Source organism: Agelaius phoeniceus, chromosome 36, assembly GCF_051311805.1.
Source record: "Agelaius phoeniceus isolate bAgePho1 chromosome 36, bAgePho1.hap1, whole genome shotgun sequence".
Classification (NCBI taxonomy): Eukaryota; Metazoa; Chordata; class Aves; order Passeriformes; family Icteridae; genus Agelaius; species Agelaius phoeniceus.
In genome coordinates, this window is record NC_135300.1 from 2,596,862 (window position 1) to 2,617,564 (window position 20,703).

Genomic DNA, 20,703 nt, shown 5'->3' on the forward strand with positions numbered 1-20,703 from the left:
AATTAAAAAAATAAATGCTTTAAAAATAGAAAAATTAAAAATAAAAATTTAATACAAAACAAAATTAAAAAAAATAAATGCTTTAAAAATAGAAAAATTAAATATAAAAATTAAATAAAAAATAAATAAAATTAAAAGGTTTAAAAATAGAAAAATTAAAAATAGAAATAAAAAATAAACATAAAAAATAAAAAAAGTTTCAAAATATAAAATTAAAAATAAAAATTAGATAATAAAATTAAACAATAAAAAAGCTTTAAAAATAGAAAAATTAAAAATAAAAATAAAAAAGAAATAAAATTAAAAAAATAAGTCCTTTAAAAATAAAAAAATTAAGAATAAAAATAAATAAAAAATAAAATTTAAAAATAAAAAACTTTAAAAATAGAAAATTTAAAAAGTAAAAATTAAATAAAAAACAAAATAAAAAATAACTGCTTTAAAAATAGAAAAAATAAATATAACATAAAATAAAAAACAAAATTAAAAAATAAATGCTTTAAAAATACAAAAATTAAAAATAGAAAAATAAATAAAAAACAAAATTAAGAAAATAAGTGCTTTAAAAATAGAAAACTTAAAAAAAAAAGCTTTAAAAATAGAAAAATAGAAAAGAAAAACAAAAAAAATATTTAAAAAGCTTTAAAAATAGAAAAGTTAAAAATTAATAAAAAAAATTTAAAAATCAAATAAATGCTTTTAAAATAGAAATATTAAAAATAAACATTCAATAAAAAACAAAATTAAAAAATATAATAAATGCTTTAAAAATAAAAAAAATAAATATAAAAATTAAATAAAAATTAATAAAATAAAAAGCTTTTAAAATAGAAAAGTTAAAAATAAAAATGAATTTAAAAAATATTAAAAAAGCTTTAAAAATAGAAAAATTAAAAATTAAATACAAAAACTTAAAAATCAAATAAATGCTTTTAAAATAGAAAAATTAAAAATAAGCATTCAAAAAATAGCAAAATTAAAAAATATAATAAATGCTTTAAAAATAAAAAAATTAAATATAAAAATTAAATAAAAATTAATAAAATAAAAAGCTTTAAAAATAGAAAAATTAAAAATAAAAATAAAAAAATAAAATTAAAAAAACAGTTTAAAAAGAGAAAAATTAAAAAAAAATTAAAAATAAATTTTAAAAAATAAAAACCTTTAATAATAGAAAAATTAAAAATTAAATATAAATATTTAAGAAATAAAATAAATGCTTTAAAAAAAAAACTAAAAAACCAAAAAGGTCTAAAAATAGGAAAATTAAAAATAAATAAAAAACAAAACTAAAAAAATAAAAGCTTTGAAAAAAGAAAAATTAAAAAAAATTAATTAAAAATACATGAAAAACAAAATAAAAACTTTAGAGTGCTGTAAAGTGCCGTAAAATTTCTATAAAACTGTCGTAAAACTGCCGTAAAGCGCGACCGTCGTAAACGGTGCCGTAAAGCGCGACCGTCGTAAACGGTGCCGTAAAGCGCGACCGTCGTAAACGGTGCCGTAAAGCGCGACCGTCGTAAACGGTGTCGTAAAGCGCGACCGTCGTAAAAGGGGCCGTAAAGCGCGACTGTCGTAAAAGCTGCCGCAAAGCGCGACTGTCGTAAAAGGTGCCGTAAAGCGCGACTGTCGTAAAAGGTGCCGTAAAGCGCGACTGTCGCAAAAGGTGCCGTAAAGCGCGACTGTCGTAAAACTGTCGTAAAAGGTGCCGTAAAGCGCGACTGTCGTAAAACTGCCGTAAAGCGCGACTGTCGTAAAACAGCACCTTTTACGACAGTCGCGCTTTACGACACTGCCTTTTATGGAACTTTTACGGCACTTTACAGCACTTTACGGATTTTAGTTTGGTTTTTAATTATTTTTAATTAATTTTTTTTTTGAATTTAATTTTTATTTAATATTTTTTTAACTTACCTATTTTTAATGCTTTTTTTTTTACCTTTTTTTAATTTTAATTTTTATATTTTAGAGCATTTATTAAATTTTTTAATTTTCTTTTTTTTAATTTTTAGTTTTAATTTTTATTTTTTTGAAGCATTTTTTAGATTTTTTTATTTTTATTTTTATCTTAATTTTTAGTTTTGAGGTTTTTATTTTTAAAGCTTTTTTTAGATTATTTTTTATTTAATTTTTATTTTTGATTTACCTATTTTTAAAGGTTTTTGTTTTATTTTTAAATTTTTTTTAATTTAATTTTTGTTTTATTTTTTTAAAGCATTTATTTTTTTAAATTTTATTTTTTATTTTTTAGTTTTCATTTTTTATTTATAAACTATTTATTTTATTTTTTTAATATTATTTTTATTTCATATTTATTTTTGCTTTATCTATTTTTAAAGCATTTATTTTTTTTAGTTTTTATTTTATTTTTAATTTTTGATTTTTTTATTTTTAAAGCATTTTTTTATTTTTTACTTTTTATTTAATTTTTATTTTTGATTTTTCAATTTTTAAAGCTTTTTATTTTATTTTTTAATTTTATTTTTTATTTAATTTTTTGTTTCAATTTTTTTTTAAGCATTTATTTTATTTTTAATTTTATTTTTTATTTCATTTTTTATTTTTTGCTTTTTCCATTTTTAAAGTTTTTTTTTTTTTTTATTTAATTTTTTGGTTTAATTTTTCTATTTTTAAAGCTTTTTTTAATTTTTTAACTTTATTTTTTATTTCTTTTTTAGTTTTAATTTTTTATTTTTAAACTATTTATTTAATTTTTTAAATTTTATATTTTATTTCATTTTTATTTTTTGCTTTTTGTATTTTTAAAGCATTTATTTTATTTTTTTTATTTTCTTTTTTATTTAATTTTTAGTTTTGATTTTTTTATTTTTAAAGCATTTTTTATTTTTTATTTTTATTTAATTTTTATTTTTGATCTTTCTATTTTTAAAGCTTTTTTTATTTTTTATTTAATTTTTAGTTTTGATTTTTTTATTTTTAAACATTTATTTTATTTTAATTTTACTTTTTATTTATTTTTAGTTTTGTTTTTTTCTATTTTTAAAGCATTTCTTTTATTTTTTAATTTTATTTTTTATTTAATTTTTTAGTTTTGATTTTTTTATTTTTAAAGCATTTCTTTTATTTTTTTAATTTAATTTTTATTTCATTTTTAGTTTTAATTTTTCTATTTTTAAAGCATTTCTTTTATTTTTTATATATTTTTTTAATTTTTAGTTTTAATTTTTCTGTTTTTAAAGCTTTTTATTTTTTTAAATTTTCTATTTTTTTATTTTCCCATTTTTAAAGCAGTTATTTTATTTTATTTTTTATTTAATTTTTATTTTTAATTTTTCTTTTTATAAAGCTTTTTATTTTATTTTATTTGGTGCTGTCCAGACCAACTCAAGCTGGTGATTTTGGTGGTGTTTGAGGGTCTTGCAGTTACCCCGATTAATAGGTAGAGATGATGTTTGGAGGCCACAGTGTTACAGGTAGGGGTTAAACAGTTTTTTAGGGTCTTTCAGGTGATTTTTCAGGGATTTTTAGGGATGTTTTAGGGGTTTTTTTGCAGGAGTTTTTTAGGAATTCTCTGGAAATGTTTAGGATACCTTTAGGGCTTTTTCAGGGCTTTTAAAATAATTTTTAGGGTGTTTTAATGACTGTCTTACCGGGGCGCCCCAGCCACCCAAGGCACCCCGTGCCGGTGCCGCGGCGTTCCAGCCCAGCCTCTCGTCAGCACCGCCCGTGGTCGCTTCCCCTCTCCTGCCGCAGCCGCTGCATGACGGGCCGAGCCGCGCCTTCCCCACCGCACCCTCCCGCTTCAGAGCTGCTGGATGGCGTGGCTCCGCTGCCTCCTGCAACCACGGACGTCCCGGCGTTCCCTTCCACGGCCGCAGCCGCAGCCCCGTTCCTGTTCCCCCAGCTCCGCCTCCTCCCGCACACCCCGGCCCGCCCGCCGCCATGATGACTGCCCGCGCCGCGGCAGTGACGGAACCCACGCATGCGCAGTTGCTACAACCCCAGCACCAGTGATATCACTCCATGCCACCTCATCGAACCACAGCGCTGCTTCCGGGATCAGCTGCACGCATGTGCAGTTCTATCTCCATGGCCCCGCCGCCACCCCCCCACTGCTTTCACCGCAGCTCTGGTACAGCCCGGTCCCGGTTCCGAGCCGCTGCGTGCCGCTGTCCAGCCACAGCCGGCATCCCTGTGCCCTGTCACGCCACTTCTGCCGCCACTGCGTCTATACACGGCACCACAGCAGGCGAAAACTGCAGCACCTTGCACGTATCCTTCCGCGTCTCTCCTTCTGCCGGGCACCGAGAGATCCCCCTGCAGCGCGTAACCCTGAGCAACCGATACCTGGTGTGCCTCCGCGTTTTCGCCTTCACACTTCTAGCACCCAGTGGGACTACTTTGTGTCACGATTTGTCTGCACAGCCACATCCATGCACACAAACCGTGCGACGAGGAGGAGGAGGAGGAGGTTTGAATATGACAGCTGCTTTAATAAATACAGGACAGACAGAGAATTATTTTGCCCCTGCAAATGCCAGCCCTTTGATCCCAACACAAAAGAATTTCAAAAAAGAACTGTTCCCAAGTAGCTCCAGAGTCCCCTCAGTGTTTGGGACAGATTTCTCGACCCACAATTAGACAGTAAACCCTGAAAATTTCCCAGCATTAATGCCAAAATTAGAAAACTCACAAAAATCTTTTGATAATTTTCACCTAACAGACTGGTGTGAAAAACACCAATCACTTGCTTTTAAAATTTTTGAAAGTTTAATAGTAATAAAATGGTTATAAAAATAGTCATACAATTAGAGTAATAATAATTTGGACAATTTGAATTAGGACAATGTGAGACAACAAAAACAAAGAGTTACGGACGTCCGGGTACCTTTTTCTGGGCAGCACAGGCCCGAAAAAGGACCCCCGTTAACAAAGGATTAACCCTTAAAAGCAATAGCCTGTTGCAGAGTCATACACTTCATACATGATGCATAAATTCCATTCAAACACAGGATTCTGTCTGGTCATCATCCACTTCTTCCTTCTAATCCTAACAGCGCCTTGGAGGCAGGAAGAAGTTTGTTTCTTCTGATAAGAGGGCAATAAATTCTTTTTCTCTGAAAGATCCAGGTGTCCTGTGGCCGCTATCTCGCTGCAAGTCCTTTCTTCAAAAAAAGTATCTTACATAGCATTGTTTCTATATTAACAGTTTTTGTAACCTAAAACTATATTTAACACACTACCTAAGAGAATTAATACAGCATTACTTTCTAACACAACACATATAATATTCATTTTAATGTTTCAAAAAAGCCAATCATAAAATACCTGCATTTTTCACAATCCCCACTCTTATTCTTTGTAAATCCTTTGGCTTGAGCAATATTTGTTATCTACTTGCATCTTCTGGACTATGCGGGCAAAATAAAACAGGGGATTACACAAGGAAGAAATATAAAAATAGTAAATAAAAATAGCAACACATAAAATGAAAGATCTTAATTTCTTCTAATACATTACCCTACCAGCTAGGTTTTAACATTGTTTTCTAATTTTTGGACCAGTACCTGGGTTATTATATGCATATCTATTTTTTTCTTCTTTGATTTCTATTGCTTTTTCTAGAATCACTTTTCTGTGGTCATCAATTTTCAACAATTTGATATATTAAACTTTCTACAAACACCCCCTTCTTTGGCCAATAAATAGTCTAAAGCCAACCTATTCTGATACCCTACAGTTTTTGTTTGGCTTAGCTGACTTTATATTAACTCCAATGCCTGGGCAGCTCCATTTGCTATCATTTCTATAACTGCTTGGAGTCTTGTAATACAACTCAATAGATAATTTGGGGTCAATACAGAGTTAAGTTGCTGTGCTGGTTTTACCTTTTCGTTTATTATTTGTTTTTTTACCAAATCTTGAACCGTATCTTCAAGATTAAATGTAAAACAAATCCATCTCTCTCCTTTTGGACATTCAATTCCAAATCTATTACCACTTTTTCCTAAGTTTCTTGTAATCCAATAATCTACTCCATTTTGCCTACAGGTTCTTAATTTGGATGGGTTATAACAGTGGCTGTTGACATAGGTATGTGTAATTAAAGAGGAACTTTGGTTTCTTTCCACGTGATGCTTTCTGCAGCATTTGTGACACAATCTTGCTGGTATCCCAAAAGGGAAAAGAGAACAAATGAGTGCCAGAAACAGGAATAACAGAGGTCCAGTATGGCTTATACTCCCACCTCCCAGGCCTGTGAGGTTGCAACCCACAGCAGGTGTATTTGATCTTCTCCGTGGCAAAATACAGAGGCCAATCTGGTCTTGCCCTCTATTTCCTTGTCACTTTCTCTTAAATAATTTCCAGGCAAATTGGTTTGGACACCCTTTAACTGTGGTCTCTTACCGTTCTTCAGGTATCTCTCATTCACCAGGCACTAATAATTCCCATCCACAAAGCTATTACTTTAACACTTTTTGCAATAAGAGCATAAATTTTGTGAACTTCCATACTAATTATTCTCACAATTCAAGCATTTACTTATAACCCAGCTAGCATGTCCAGTATTGGAATGAATCAAATAAAGTTTACTGATGGAAATGGTAATTCCCCTTCTCCCCTGTACAATTCTCAGGCTAAGGTCAGAACACAAAAACAGTCTTGATCCTTCTGTCTGGAGTATTCCTCCCCCAAGGAGATGTTTTATTCAGGCAAGACAAGAATAAAACCAGGCAGTGCTTGAAACCAGTGGTATAAGCGTCATCTTAATTCTTAATTCTGTGTTGTTCTTTGTACATTTCTTGGATCATTTGCCTTTTTCGAAACTATTACCACTCAGTCCCCATTGGAAAGTCAGTTTGGTATCACCCGGTTCAAATGCGATAGTCCATTCCTCAGGTTTCTTCACAAGTCCTTTGATTCTGCTGGCATGAATTCACCCTCTTTCTGTGATTCTGATTGTTGCTTCAGTAGTACCTGGAAGGGACTTCTTAATAGCATAGTAATAAAAGAAAGATAATACTGCATTAACTTTTACCATTCACTTTTCTTCCAAACTTCCTGGGTTTAGCTAAAAGCTTTTTCCACAGCAGCCTCTTCTTCTTCTTCTTCTTCTATCCAGCTGTGCTAAGAGCTGCAGAGGCAAATTCTTCTTTTTGTGAGTTACAGTTAGTTAAATAAGAAAAGCTAGACCAATTTTAACACGAGATGTATCACATCTATTGCTTTTTACTTTTTGGGCAGCATTTTATTGTTTTAGCCTGACAAACCCATTCTTCAGGAAAAAAAACCAAACCAAACTTCTTTTTAACAGCAAACAAAACACACAAAAGAAAAAACCAAAACCCTTCTTACTTAAGAAAAACAAACCACTTTGTGAGGTTTGGAGAGTCAGCAATCTCTGCTTTGATTTTATCTTTTAGTGCTAGCCCCCCTCCCGCTCTTTTCACGGCCTTGCTGTCAATGCCGTGCTGCCACTTGGCTGCAGGGCCGGAGCAGGGGAGAGCAGCCAGGGGCGTGGGGACCCTGGGGGCAGCCTTGGGTCCCTTTTGCCCTCTCTCTCTCTTCTTCTCTCTCTTTCTCTTTCCTTCTCTCTCTCGGCCCACTTACCGGGGCCGACGCTGCCATCCTCGACTTGGGACCCCGGCAGTCTGGGAGCCCCCCTGGCAGTTCCGCCACGGAGCCAGCCCGCTCCTGCCCGGCAAACCCGTGTGTCCCCTGCTGCCAGCACCGCCGCCGGGTCACCTCCATGGATCGGTGCCTGCCTCAGCCCCCGAGACCCCGCCGCTCGTAGGGAGCGGGCAGACACCTCCCAGCCTTGACAACCCCAAACCTGGCTTCCCCAGGTGCTCCTGACATTCCTTTCCTTTCTCTAGTCAACTTCTCCTCTTTTCCCTTCAAGGAGGGCCCGTTCTGCTAAACCCTTTCTGGACCTCAGTTCGGCATTGAATAACCTCCTAACAACCGCGTGTTGAGACACTTCCCTGCCTTTCATGCAAAAACCCCGCATTCACACTTCTGCTCTCTTCTAGCACCAAGATGTCATCACTTCACATTCTAACACCTCAGAGTTTGCTAACCACCTCCCTACTTCAACTTCTCTCTTTCTTCTCTTCTTACCTGTTTTTTTTGATTCAACACACCTCAGACGGTATGAACTGATCCTAACTAAATTACTTCCAAAAGTAAGCTTACAACATTCTTTTACTAGGATTGCAGTAGCTGTTAAATACCTACTGGCTAGCTGTGGCTTACTGAGTCCAACATCTTTGATATATGAGCTACTAGATATTTTTTTATTCTTCCTTAGTCTTGAATTAAAATTTTATGAGGTACTCCATTTTCTGCATTTATGTATAAATGATAAATGACTTTTCTAACAAAGGTAAGCTTAAAGCTGGTACTTAGGCTAGTTTTAACTTAACTCTTTTAATTTAACAAGATCTTCTTTGGTCTGTTTTATATCATCTCCTTCTGTCCGTTTTTTTCATACACGAATTTTGCTACTTGTGCGTACCCCTCAATCTATAATATTTCAATAATCTAGGAAATTTTCTGATCTCTCTCTTTGAAGAGGGAGGGAGAATGAATAAAATTCTTGCAATTTTCTCATGCTTGGTTTTCTAGCTACTTTTATTTATTAAGTGCCTAAGATATTTTACCACTGGGTAGTGAGTCTAAATTCTTTTATTAACCTCCCTTAAATCTTGTACTAGTCTATAACTCCCATCAGACTTTACTGGGGGAATAGGGATATTATGAGGAGACATACAAGGTTCTAATGCCCCATCCTTTATTAGTCCTTCTATTACTGGCTTCAAATCTTCCCGTCCTTCTAAAGATACAGGATACTGACGTACACGTACGGGACAATCTTCTCTCTCAATTGTAACCCTTATGGGGTCGATATTTAATCCTCCCCTATTTCCTTCCCCACCTCAAACTTCTTTGTTGTTTTTTTTTCTTCATCGTCTTTTAAATAATGTTAAAACTCTAGCTGTCATTTTCCCATTTTCTGATATAACTCCTATTCTTAGTTGCACTTGTAAGACTCTTCCCAATAAATTGCTACCTGCCCCTGGGACCAATAAGACATCTCCCATGCAAATTTTAGTTTCTTCCCTCAATTACTACATCTTTAATGACCAGAAATGTAAAACTTTCCCTCTTTGCCCCTGTTACTTTCACTCTATGTTTGCTCACACTATAACTTTTTGGAATGTTTAACAGGCAGGTTCTCTCTGCCCCTGTGTCTATTACAAATTCCAATTCTTCTTCTTGGGGACCCACTTTTAAAGTTATCACAGGCTCCAGATGGTATTTGTTCCCCCCAGAAAATTAGAGCTTATGACCTCCCTATTCCTCCTCTGTGCCCATCTCTTTAAAGATTTTCAGATCTTCTGCTTACTTAGGACCATTTTCCTATTTCTCTTAAGTTTGTTTATCTATTTAGTTGCAGTTTCTTCTTTCCCCTCGAAAAGCTGTCCCTTAAAAACCTTTTTTTTTTCCCCTGCATTTCGCCTTTGATCTGCTGTCTCATTTATTCCTTTGATTATGTAATTACAATAATTATTCATGTGTTTACTCCCCTCCTCGTTATTTTTACCCCACTCAGGAGGTACAGTTGGCATTTTGTCTTCTCTGGGGGTCCCCGTAGATTATCTTTTTTCCTAAGCTTTTATTTCAGCTGCTCTGATTAACTGCCTTTCTTCCTGAGAAAAATATTATTTTCATTACAGACAACATCTCTTCTGAAGTATAAATGTTCCTAAAAGGACCTAAAAATTGGTCTAATTGTTCAGCTATGCCTATGGGATCCTCCAAATATCCCTTTTATTTATTTCTTAAAATTTCAGACCTCAGACGAAGTCAAAGGAGCATTTACAAACCCTGGTCCGCCCCCTCCTATGGGAGCCTCTTTTAATGCAAATAGACTAATCCCTTTATCCCATTCTTTTTGGATTTTTATCTTCTATAGCTTTTCTCCCGCATTTTTAGGATGAATCAGGAGAGGGCTTTCTTTTACCTGAACTTTTAGTGTTTCGATAAGGTGATTCCTTTAGAGAGTTCCGCTGAGCAGCCGGAGCTGTGGTTACCAAGGGAACGGAGCTCAGGGCAGGACGGGGAACCGGCTCAGCTCCGGGTCTGGATGCTCCAAGGCGGGGTCTGCAGGGGGAATCCCCCGAGGGGCTCGGCACAGCTCAGGGTCTGGGTGCTCCAAAGGCGGGGTCTGCAGCCGGGATCGCCCAGGGGCTGTTCCGGTGCAGACCGAGCCGCAGCGTGGATCGGCCCCGCATGGCTCACGGCGGCCGATCCGGCAGAGACCAAGCCGGCGACTGACCCCGGCTGCAGCGGCGGGAGCCGAGCAGAGCCAGGGCAGCCGGGGATGGGACAGACGGGACCCCCCCTCGGTGCGGTCAGCGCGGTACCCACGGTGCACGCGGCAGGACGGACCCCCCGCCCCTTCCGCCCGGCACGGCCAGCGGAGCGGCCGCGGGCCAGGCGGCCGGGACCGGGACAGACGGGCTGGGACAGACGGACCGGAACAGACGGACCGGAACAGACGGACTGTGCCGGAGCCGGCACAGGGGCTGGGGCAGCCGCGAACGAGTGGAGGAACAAACGGGAATGGATGAGGTAATATTTCGTTCCCAGCCTTATACTTTCCCCGTTTTTCTTTTATTGCCTTTAAAAATGTTATTTTCGTACAATCTCCCTCCTGCCCAGCATGTGGCATATCCTTTTTTTTTTTCCTGGATTAAACGGTTTTTACAAATAAATCCAGAGCTTACCAAAGCAAACTTCTGCTTGGATACTTCGAAATGGTCGACGAGTTAACTCATGACCTTCTCATGTTGTTTTTCTCACCACCATTTTATTTATCCTTTGGCAAATTATACATCTTTCAGTTACTTGTGTTCCTACTCCAAAAATCGCAATGCATCCATAGTTCCTTAAAAAAAATGATCGCACAAAGCCTGAGTATCCCACTGGGCGTTTTGATACATGTCCTCTGCTATTCCCTAGTAAGCATTTTATTATCTGTCTTCCATCATGATGTTTCTATTTCCCCCATTTATCTCTTTCGCCACCTATCTTGTTTTAATTCGCCTTTTTTTTTTTTGCTTCCCTAAACTTTGGAATTTCCAATTTTTCCTCATTTGGAGTTAATATTAACTCTTTCAGCTCCATTTTCTGCTGCATCTTTAGCTTCCTGATCTGCCAAATTATTTCCAGGGTCTTTACCCTGCAAATGGCAACCCTTTGATCCAACACAAAAGAATTTCGAAAAAGAACTGTTCCCAAACAGCTCCAGAGTCCCCCCAGTGTTTGGGACAGATCTCTGACCCAAAAAGAGACACTAAACGCTGAAAATTCGTCAGCATTAATCCCAAATTAGAAAACTCACAAAAATCTTTTGATAATTTTCGACTAACAGACTAGGATGAAGTCTGAGGCCAGATTTGCAAAGAAGAAAGTCTAAATCCTCTAGCTATGCCTGTGCCATTCAGCCAGCAAGCCGCTGGTCCTAGAACACGGGTGGCTATCCCACCTCATGAGATAAAAGAATTGCAAAAAGCAATAAGGGATGGTGGTATCTGCTCCCCATATTTTAAGCAACTGCTGAAAAGGACAGTCCTGGAAGGACATACACTCATACCAAATGACTGTAAAAATCTTGCTAGTATAATTCTCACAGACTCACAATATACGCTATGGGAACTCAAATGGAAAAGACTGCTCACAGGGGTACTAGCCACTTATAGACAGAGTACCGATGCAGACCTTCGTACCCTTGTCACGTCTTAGCTGACTGGTGACCCTCCTGATGATCAGAATGATAATCGAGTGAATTTACCCAAAACAGCGTTAGATGACATTAAAAAGATGGCTCGCAGAGCATTTTTGCAAATTGAGCCTGCAAGAAGTTTTGAAAAAGCCTATACTCTGATTAGGCAAGACTCGTCTGAACCATAAATGGTAACGCAATGGTAACGCATTTGTGGGCCGGGTAACGCAAGGAGCAGAAAGACAATGCGGCGATGATATAGCTCGCCCAATCATGATACGGGACATTATTGAAAATAATGCCAATGCAGAATGTAAAAGAGTTATCAAAGCCCTAGGAAAAGACAAACCCACAGTGCCTGAAATGATGGATGCCTGTAACAAAATTGGGAGTCCACAGCAAGTGGCAATTATCCAGGCAAATGAACTTGGAAAAACTCTAGGAGAAAAAATTGAAAGGGCTCTTACAGCTCAAGCAGCGCAAGCAGTCGCACAGGCAGCACAAACAGAAGCTTTACCTATCAATCAACCAAAGACGAATGTCTGGGTTGCTTTAGCCAGGTCTGCAGGCTCCGATACCATCTGTCTATCTGACACAAGCCCTGACAAACCTTTTTCAACCTGTCTAGTTGGAGTACCTTTCCCAAAGGGTTTTGATAATGTTACTCCTGATAAGTATTGGTCATATGATGATCATCACGTATCTCCAACTCCCAGCCAGAAACACCAAACTTATATTGATAATTCTAAAGCTGATAAATCTGACCTTCAAGAGCTAGAAATCCTAGGCTCATTAACTATGGGTACCTGTTACTTCTTTCATTTCCTAGGAGAAGACGGCCCTCATTTGAAGGTCACCCCATATCACCCAGCTTATAGCAATATGACTTCTCGTCTCCGTCCATCCCGACCGTGCTACCGCCCGATGCTCCTACAGGTAGAAACTCACTCACTAGCAGGAAAAATCCTTCCAATGCATTTTTTCTATTTTTATCCTCTGAGTGTCCAACTTCTTTTGCTAAATTTCTACAGATTTGAGCTCAAATTACCATTTCTGACCAGTGCAGAGACAAATGATGAAACATTCCTGAGTTATTCTTACTCTTCATCTTATGGAAGTACCAGCCAGCACTAAATTTGCATGATCTAACCAAAGTAGACATTTCACAGAAAAGCACTTTCTATAGCAATATTGAAAAACTATAGATTGAGGTAAAACCATCAAGTTTCTGCCCTCACTGGTGCAAAGTCACATGTTGTTTGAAGAGCATCCCACTGAATTTTCTAAAATGTGTGAATGTGTCATCTGGACCACAGGAGATAAAGCAGGGTTAAAACACTGAGCAAAACTGAAGTTAACAAACACAAGGTTCATCAACCTTGCAATAGAAGCTTGCAGAAACCTTTCAAGGCTCATCCAATAAAGCCCCGTGGCACTTTGTTCTTCCCCCTCCTCCCAAATCTCCATCCGTGTGAGCCAGCATCAGCAGGGAATTTTGCAGGGAAGCTTGCCAGATAAAATAGCTATATCATCTGCCATTAGTTTTAGAGAGTTCTTCAAAAATAGGTTAAAAATTATTTTATCGATTATTTTTTAGCTGTGTCCTAAGTTAGGGATGGGCCGAGTCTTGTGTCTTTGTCTCACAGAAAGGTGGTTCACATGTCCTTTAATATCATATGTGCAAATATTTCCAATCTGCATTCTGCCTTATCAGAAGGCTAATTAATTGCTTTATTATACTATATTACATTACATCTAAACCCAATCCGCTAAGTACTCAACCCCGCACACAACTCATGACTGTCACCCAAGAGTCCTGACACGCACACACACTTGGCCCCGACAGGCCAAGGAAACAAAACACCATCACTTTGGGTAAACAATCTCCACGTTGCATTCTACTTAGGCACAAACACAGGCACAGTAAATGAGATAAGAATTGATTTTACTTCCTCTGAGGTTCAGAGAATGTGAATCCCAGAAATATTCTTGGGGAGAATTGTGCCTTGCTTTTCTCTGTGAAGAGAAATGCGGTGACAGGTGCACCCTTGCCTCCAGGGCAAAGAATCACGGAATGGTTTGGGTGGGAAGGGACCTTGAGGTTTATCTTTGATTTATCCAACACTTTAACAGGCAAGAGGGGGCTCATCTGCTTCAGAGCTGCTTGCTTTTCTCACACCTTTCACAAGCAAAGCCTGAAGCAAACCCTCCCAAGTTGCCCTATCGACCAGGGGACCCCTCAGCACTCGGCAACAGCTGCCAGCAAAACCTCAAACTTTTATTCACACAGGGACGAGGCCGTGCACTCGGTTGTAACCCAGATTCTCTTTTTCCCACAGAATCCTCGAACTTCCTTTGTTCTCTCTGCAGGCCTTTTTGCAAGCACACCGATTAACAGACTACACAAGTTTCACCAGCAGACTTCAGCTAAATGCAAAATTGGTTTCTACCCCAAGTAAAATTTCCAACCCCCTGTCTCACCGGCGATGTTTGGAATTTTAGGAGGTGGCAGCCCACTCGAGATCAAAGGTCCCAGGCAGGGTGCAGGCCCACGGACAGAGATGCCATCCCTTTTCCACGGGAAACAAACCTCATCACCCCAGTTCCCTTACATCAGTTTGCCGAAGACGTTCACCGCTCCCAGGTCACTCAGAGTTCTCGTTGCTGCAGACTCGGTCTTGGAGTTACGGAGTTACGCCTCCTCCTAACACTCACCTCCCCACCTCAGCCCCCTGCTGCTGTGTCCCCTTCTCCGCCCCTAACCCTACTCCATTTTCCAGCCCGCCCTTGCTCCATCCCTCACACTCTGCCCTTAACCCGTCCCACCACACTTCCCGCTCCATCCGTTACTTCACCCACCGCCCACCCGTGAGTCCCCTGCAGCAGCACCCAGGAGCCCGAACCCTCGGAGGACGGCGCAGCTCTCGCAGCAGGACAACACCCAGGCGAGACAGGCAGGGACAACCCCAGGCAGTCTGTGGGCTGCAGGGTGTCACAAGGGGCTGCGGGCTGAGGGGAGGGGGCTGGAGGGTGACACAGAGGATGGGGGGAGCTGAGAGGCAGAAGGGGGCTTTAGGAGCAACTGGGGAGTTCCAGGGTGGCACAGAGATGCTGAGAGGCTGGGAGCGGGGAACTTGAGGGTGACAAGAAAAGGGTGAGGGGGAGCAGATGCCTTGAGGGGCAAAGTGGGGGCTGCTTGAGGGTGACAGGTGAACCAGCCCTCACACCACCCCTAACCTTACCCTAAAAACCACCCCTAACCAGGTGGAGAGTGCACAGTGGAGGCCAGGGGGCCAAGGGACAACGTCAGAGGTCTCGGGGTGGCACACAGACATTGCGGGCTGAGGGGCAAGGAGTGGGAGGCTTGACAGATGGAGAGCTCACACCGAGGGTTAGGGGTACAAAGGACACAGGGTACCAGGTAGGGTTAGGGTACAGGTGCAGCAGCCCTCAACCCAACCCCAAGGTCACCCTAAAGAGCATCCCTAGGACCCCGGTTTTCCCCAACAGCAGCACAAGGCAGTAACCCCAATGCTGGGACAGCCCCAGAAGTCTCCCAGCAGCTGCAGGCAGCAACTCTAATAAAAAGGTAGCAATGATGTTTGTGGTCTAGAGAGTGACAAGTAGGAGTTGGGGGCTGAGCAGTTTTTTAGGGGTTTTTTTTAGGGTTTTTCTCACGGCTTTAAAAGGATATTTTAGGGCTTTTTTGGAGGAGTTTTCCAGGAATTTTCTGGGAACATTGAGGATACTTTTAGGGCTTTTAAAAGATTTTGTTAGGGTATTTTAAGGGCTTTCGTAGTACTTTTAAGAATTGTTTGGGGGGGGGGTTGGATGTTCTTGGGGTTTTTTAGGACTATTGAGGGTATGTGGAGGACTTTTTAGGGCTAGGGTATTTTTAGGGTTTTTGAGGGAATTTTTAGGCTTTTTTAGGGTCTTATTAGGGCATTTTAAGGATTGTTGGGGTATTTTAAGAGCTCTTTTTGGACTATTTAGGGTATATTTAGGGATTTCTAAAGGTTCTTTGGGGATTTTTAGGGGTTTTTTAAAAGTATTGTATTTCCAGTGTATTCTAACAGCATTCTGAGACTATTTTTAGGTTTTCATGGGGTTTTTAGGACATTTTGAAGATTAGGGGGTTCTCAGGGAATTTTTAGGGAATTTTTAGGGTTTTTCATGGCACAACACATGGAGGCTGAGGGGCAGCTTGAGGGGCACTGTGGGGGCTTGAGGGTGACAGAGGCTGGGAGCTGAGGGAGGAACAGGGAGAGGGGACAGTGGGTGACACACAGGAGCTGAGGGCTGGGGGGCAGAGGGACCGGTTGAGGGGTAAAGGGAGAGGGCTTGAGGGCTGGACAGTCCAGTGGAGATCAGGGGTACAGGGTACAGCGGTACCACCCCTCACCCCAGCCCTAACCTCAGCCGAAGCAGCCCCCCTAAAAACAGCCTTTTCCCCCAACAGCAGCACAACCCAGCAACCCTAACAGCGAGACCAGACAGCAACCCTCACACAGCAGCGCAATGACAGAACCCTCAGAGGACAACAGATCCACTGCAAAAAGGTAGGGACGACATCTGTGGGCTAGACAGCAAGAGATAGAGTTCGGAGACTGAGCATGTCTTTGTGAGGCTTTTTTTCCGGGAGTTTTAAAGGTATTTAGGGGATTTTGGAAGGGACTTTTCTGGGACTTCTTAGGGTATTGTTGGGGCTTTTTCAAAGCCATTTTATGAGTCTTTATAGCATATTTGGAAGATTACGGTCAGGGTCAGAGGAAACACCCTCAGAAAAGGCAGAGGTTTAGGACTGCAGCAGAATGCTTGAAAAAGGGGCCAGCGGCGGCACAGCGGGTTGGGTCCCACGCTGCCAGTCCGAAGGTTGTAAGTTTTAGACCCAGCTAAGTTGTTGTGGTTAGGGTTAGATGCTCTCAGCTTTGGTCTGGGAGAACTTCTGCACAGAAAAACTCACCCCCCGCGTCACCCGACGCCAGTTTGCAGGAGGTGCTCGGCACTGCCAGGGCAGCCCGAGTTCTCGACGGGGGCAGCTTTGCTCCCCGAGAAATCCTGCGCCGGCCCGCTTCCCCATAAAGCCAAACTCACCCCCGCTGCGCGTCGACGTCCGTTCGCAGGAGGCACGTGGCCCTCCAAGGGCGGCGAGAGTTCTCGGCGTCGGCAGCCGCGGTCCGTGAGAAATCGTTCTCTGCGGTTTTGGTGGCCGAATCGCAGTTTCGGCCACGGGCACACAGAGAGGAAAGACGGTTAATTTCCTTAGAAAGGGAAGTCTGGCAGCCCATGGTTTAAGGGGCAGACAAAGGGCTGTGCAGGGGAAGGAACTCCTCACAGGACCTTTCTTCACCTCAAGCCCACTCCAAGGTCTAGCAGCCCCCCTGTGCCCAGCTTCTTTCAGAGGGTTACCCGGGCACACCCGCACAAGGAGCTGCTAGTCCAGAGGGGCTAACGGGGCATCCCAAGGGTCCCTCCAGGAACTACGGTCGGAGCATCCAGCACGGACTAGGGAGCAGCCGGACCCACCCGGGCACGGAGCATCACTTTGAGAAAATGCCAAGGGAAGAGCCCTTTTGCCAAGGGGCAGCATCTGAGCAGGCCAGGCAGCATGTGGGGTTCCAGGAGAGGGCTTTCAACTTTCCCCTTTTACTTTGTCAGTCCCTCCCCAGAGCCCCCAGACCCTCCACAGCACTGCCAGAAAGGAGAGGGTTTATTAGGAGAAAAAGGGTTTAGAAAAAAGGGAAAAAGCTTCCTTTTCCTTTATTTTTTGTGTTCCAACTGGGAGGGACTCTGCTTCCCCTGCAATTTTAGTGGTCTCAGTTGAAAGAATCCCTGCCTTTTCTATGCTGTCAGGGGTGTTAATTGACAGGGAGTCCTCATTTGCTATTATTTCCCAGTTTAAATAGAAGGGGAAAGCCTTGACAATGTTTCTTACGGGTTTGAATTAAGGGGAGCCACCCCCTTTTTATTGTCCTGAGGCCTAAATTGAGGGAGAAGCCCAGCTGTACCCTCCATCTTAAGAGTTCGAATCCCTCTTTTTCCATCCCTGGAGAGATTTAAAGAGAGAGGAAAACCCCTCTTTTCCCTGTACTTAAGGAGAACAAATTAAAGGGCAGAAGCTATTTATTTGCTATTGTATTAGTTTCAGTAGAGGTAACTGCCCCATTTCCTCTGTTTAAGGGGTTCACTGGAAGGAAGCTCTGCTTTTTTCAGCATTTTAAGGGTTTAAAACTACATTTCAGGGCCCTTCTTTCTGTGCCATAGGACTAAGTATCTCAGAGCAGGGTAAGCCTGGCACGCACTTAACCCTTACACAGCCTGGGAAGCTTTTATTTTTCTTATTTTTGCTTATAATGTAGATAGGCCTAATTAGAGGTCCCAAGAAGACTTAGACGATTCATATCATAAGCATTCTTCTCCACTGGACTTAGTCACACGTGAAGTACTACTTAGTAGCCACTAAGGAATAATTATGTAAGTTAACATCAAATTAGCCAATTTATCTATTTATGCTGCCTAAACAGAAAATTTTATTTCTTACCAGTTTTCTGCCCTTTTACTCCAAGTAGTTGTTGCAAAAAAGAAAGTGCTGTTATTTTTCTGAAGAGTTTTCTTCTATAACAAGCCCTTGGCTCCCCTTGAATTTGAGTCAGAGGAGCCAAACAGCAGCAGCTGCTCTGAGGGTTTTTATACCCGGTGGGATTGGCCCCCTCCCTTTTCCTGGGTGCCATGGGAACGAGAGGCGGGCACCATCAGGGGTATATTAACCCCAGCCTTTGCTCAGGGCCTTCATTCCCCCTCTGGGATGTGCTGGGATAAGAGCTGGTTTCTTATTTTAGTGAAGAAGCTTTTTCCAGCTTATCTCAGCTTGTTTTCAGCAGGTGTTTCTGGGCATCTGAAGCAACAGAGGCTTTGAAGATGCTGTGAAGAAAACAGCATAGAATACAGGGAGTATTTACGTTCGCAGTTTTGGGTTTCGTGTTTAGGGGTGGTAAAGTGCATTTGTAATTTCTGGTTTTGTTCTTATTTTGTTTTGTATTTTTTTTTAGGAGGAGCACAGCTTCCAGAGGCTCCAGTTTGTGTCAACTACAACACTTTTTGCAGCAGATTCATCGTGTCACAAGAGGGATCTGCCCAGCGTCCGAGATGATGTTTGAGATTGAGGCTTCAGGTGAGTTGAGGATTGTGACTGGGAGAGGGAGGCAGGTATCCAGTTAGGAGTTATTGTTGGGGGGGTGGTTTTGAAGGCAGCAGGGTGAGAAAGGGGGATTATTTGAAACCCCACCCCAAGGCTTTTCAGAAGCCGAGCAGAGGCATTCATACATCTTACAGCACACAAGGTCATCCACTACACTCACAGGAATGCCATTTCTCTTTGCCTTTCTCTAACCCAGGTGCCACTCATAATAATGGCCACAGCCTTGGAATCAGGATGAAGCTGGAGCCTGAAGGAGCCAGGCACACTCAGGAGAGGGCAAGTAGCTGACTCGCTGGGATTTGGCCCACATAACTCTGTACTCATACTTTGGTTTTGTTTTTCTTTATTGTAGCTGACCGAGAGGCTAACAGGCAATCACGGGGCCCTCTGAGGCAGACTCATTTCAGGTGCAACGTGGATCCTCATCACCGATCATCCAAAAGATAAGTCTGGGCCACGGCCTGGAGATGGGACAATGGGAGAGCAGCGGGTTGGGAGTTCCTGGGACAGATTTAAAAATTAGCAGAGGGAAAAGCAATCTCCTCCAAGGGGCCTCTTAGGACAGCTAAAGGGAGAGGCTCTACTTTTGATGGCAGCTTTCAGGCGGGCAGCGCAGAACAGTTCCGGTCCACGTCGTGTTGTCCGGCGTACCGTGTTACCCAGTGTGTCTTTGGGGTCCCTTTTGCCTTTTCCCCTCGAGACCCTCACCACAAGCATGATGTGTTGTGTTTGTCGTCCCCCTGTTTGTCACGTTCCGTGTCACGGGTGTCCGCACATATTTGTGCCGGAGCTGCCCTGCCCTGCCCTGCCGCATAGCCTGCTGCAACCGGACAAGTCCCAGGGACTTGCAGTTTGTGGGGCGTTGCCAGACTCTAGATGATATTCCTAGATAGACAGGAGATGTTTGGAGGTGTGAAGTTATGCTACAGCCCTTTGACTTTTGTCCTCGCTTTCTTTCAGACGCAGAAGGATAAAATCCAGGGCAAAATCCATCCACCCATCCCGGGTGAGGAGGTTCCCCCGAGCAGGTCAGTCACTGTTTGTCTCTGCAGGGGGAGTGTAAAGTATGACTCTGTTACAGCTCTGTTCTTTTTCTTTTTAGGAGGTAAAGCTGGATATCAGCAGTCAAGGTGAGGTGGGCACGGTGAGCACTGAGTAGCGTACAGAAGCAGTTGTTATTGCTCCAGTCTCACTTTCCGGTGCAACTCTAAGCATCCGTTCCTGTTTCTGCGCTTTAGGCAATCCACTCGGAGCCTGCCAAGCCCCTGTCACCAGCCGGCCGATGTACCGGGTTCCCTGCACGTGTGAGCCCTTTGGACGCATTACGGGACCTGGTGATGAAGCCCAGATGCTTTCTATTTAAAGGCACCATCCAGGTGGCCTTCGGCAGCTGCCAAGGAGTTGTGGTGAGTCGGGGAAGTAGGGAGGAGGAGCGAGGGTCCCCTCAGGTTTCAGCCATGCCAAATCACCTCATCTCCTCTTAACCCAGGCACCCCCTGTGACGAAGGCCTCGGTCTCCGAGCGTGCCCGAAGCGTGCGGCCAAGCAGCTGAGCGTTCTTAGGAGAAGGGTGAGTAGCAGACCTGTGGGGTTTTGGCCGATGGGCTGCTGAGATCAGGCACTGATGTTTGGTTTTCTTTATTATAGCTGTCTAAGAGACACCAGCCCAGTGCCAGCAGGACCTTCCCAGCTGACGAGGTGGCCTTTCTTCGCACCCGAGACCGGCATCCCCAGCTGCGCGAGAGATAAGTAGA

General features: G+C 41.6%; 2 long non-coding RNA genes across 2 annotated transcripts; both read left to right on the plus strand.

The window, feature by feature from the left end:
• Positions 1-16,291: 16,291 nt before the first annotated feature.
• Positions 16,292-19,253, plus strand: LOC143696472 (uncharacterized). Its single transcript, XR_013185926.1, has 3 exons — positions 16,292-16,311; positions 18,802-18,923; positions 19,147-19,253. It is a non-coding gene; the product is annotated as an uncharacterized LOC143696472 (long non-coding RNA).
• A 964-nt stretch (positions 19,254-20,217) lies between these two features.
• LOC143696533 (uncharacterized) lies at positions 20,218-20,701 on the plus strand. Its single transcript, XR_013185953.1, has 3 exons — positions 20,218-20,356; positions 20,440-20,519; positions 20,597-20,701. It is a non-coding gene; the product is annotated as an uncharacterized LOC143696533 (long non-coding RNA).
• Positions 20,702-20,703: the final 2 nt, after the last annotated feature.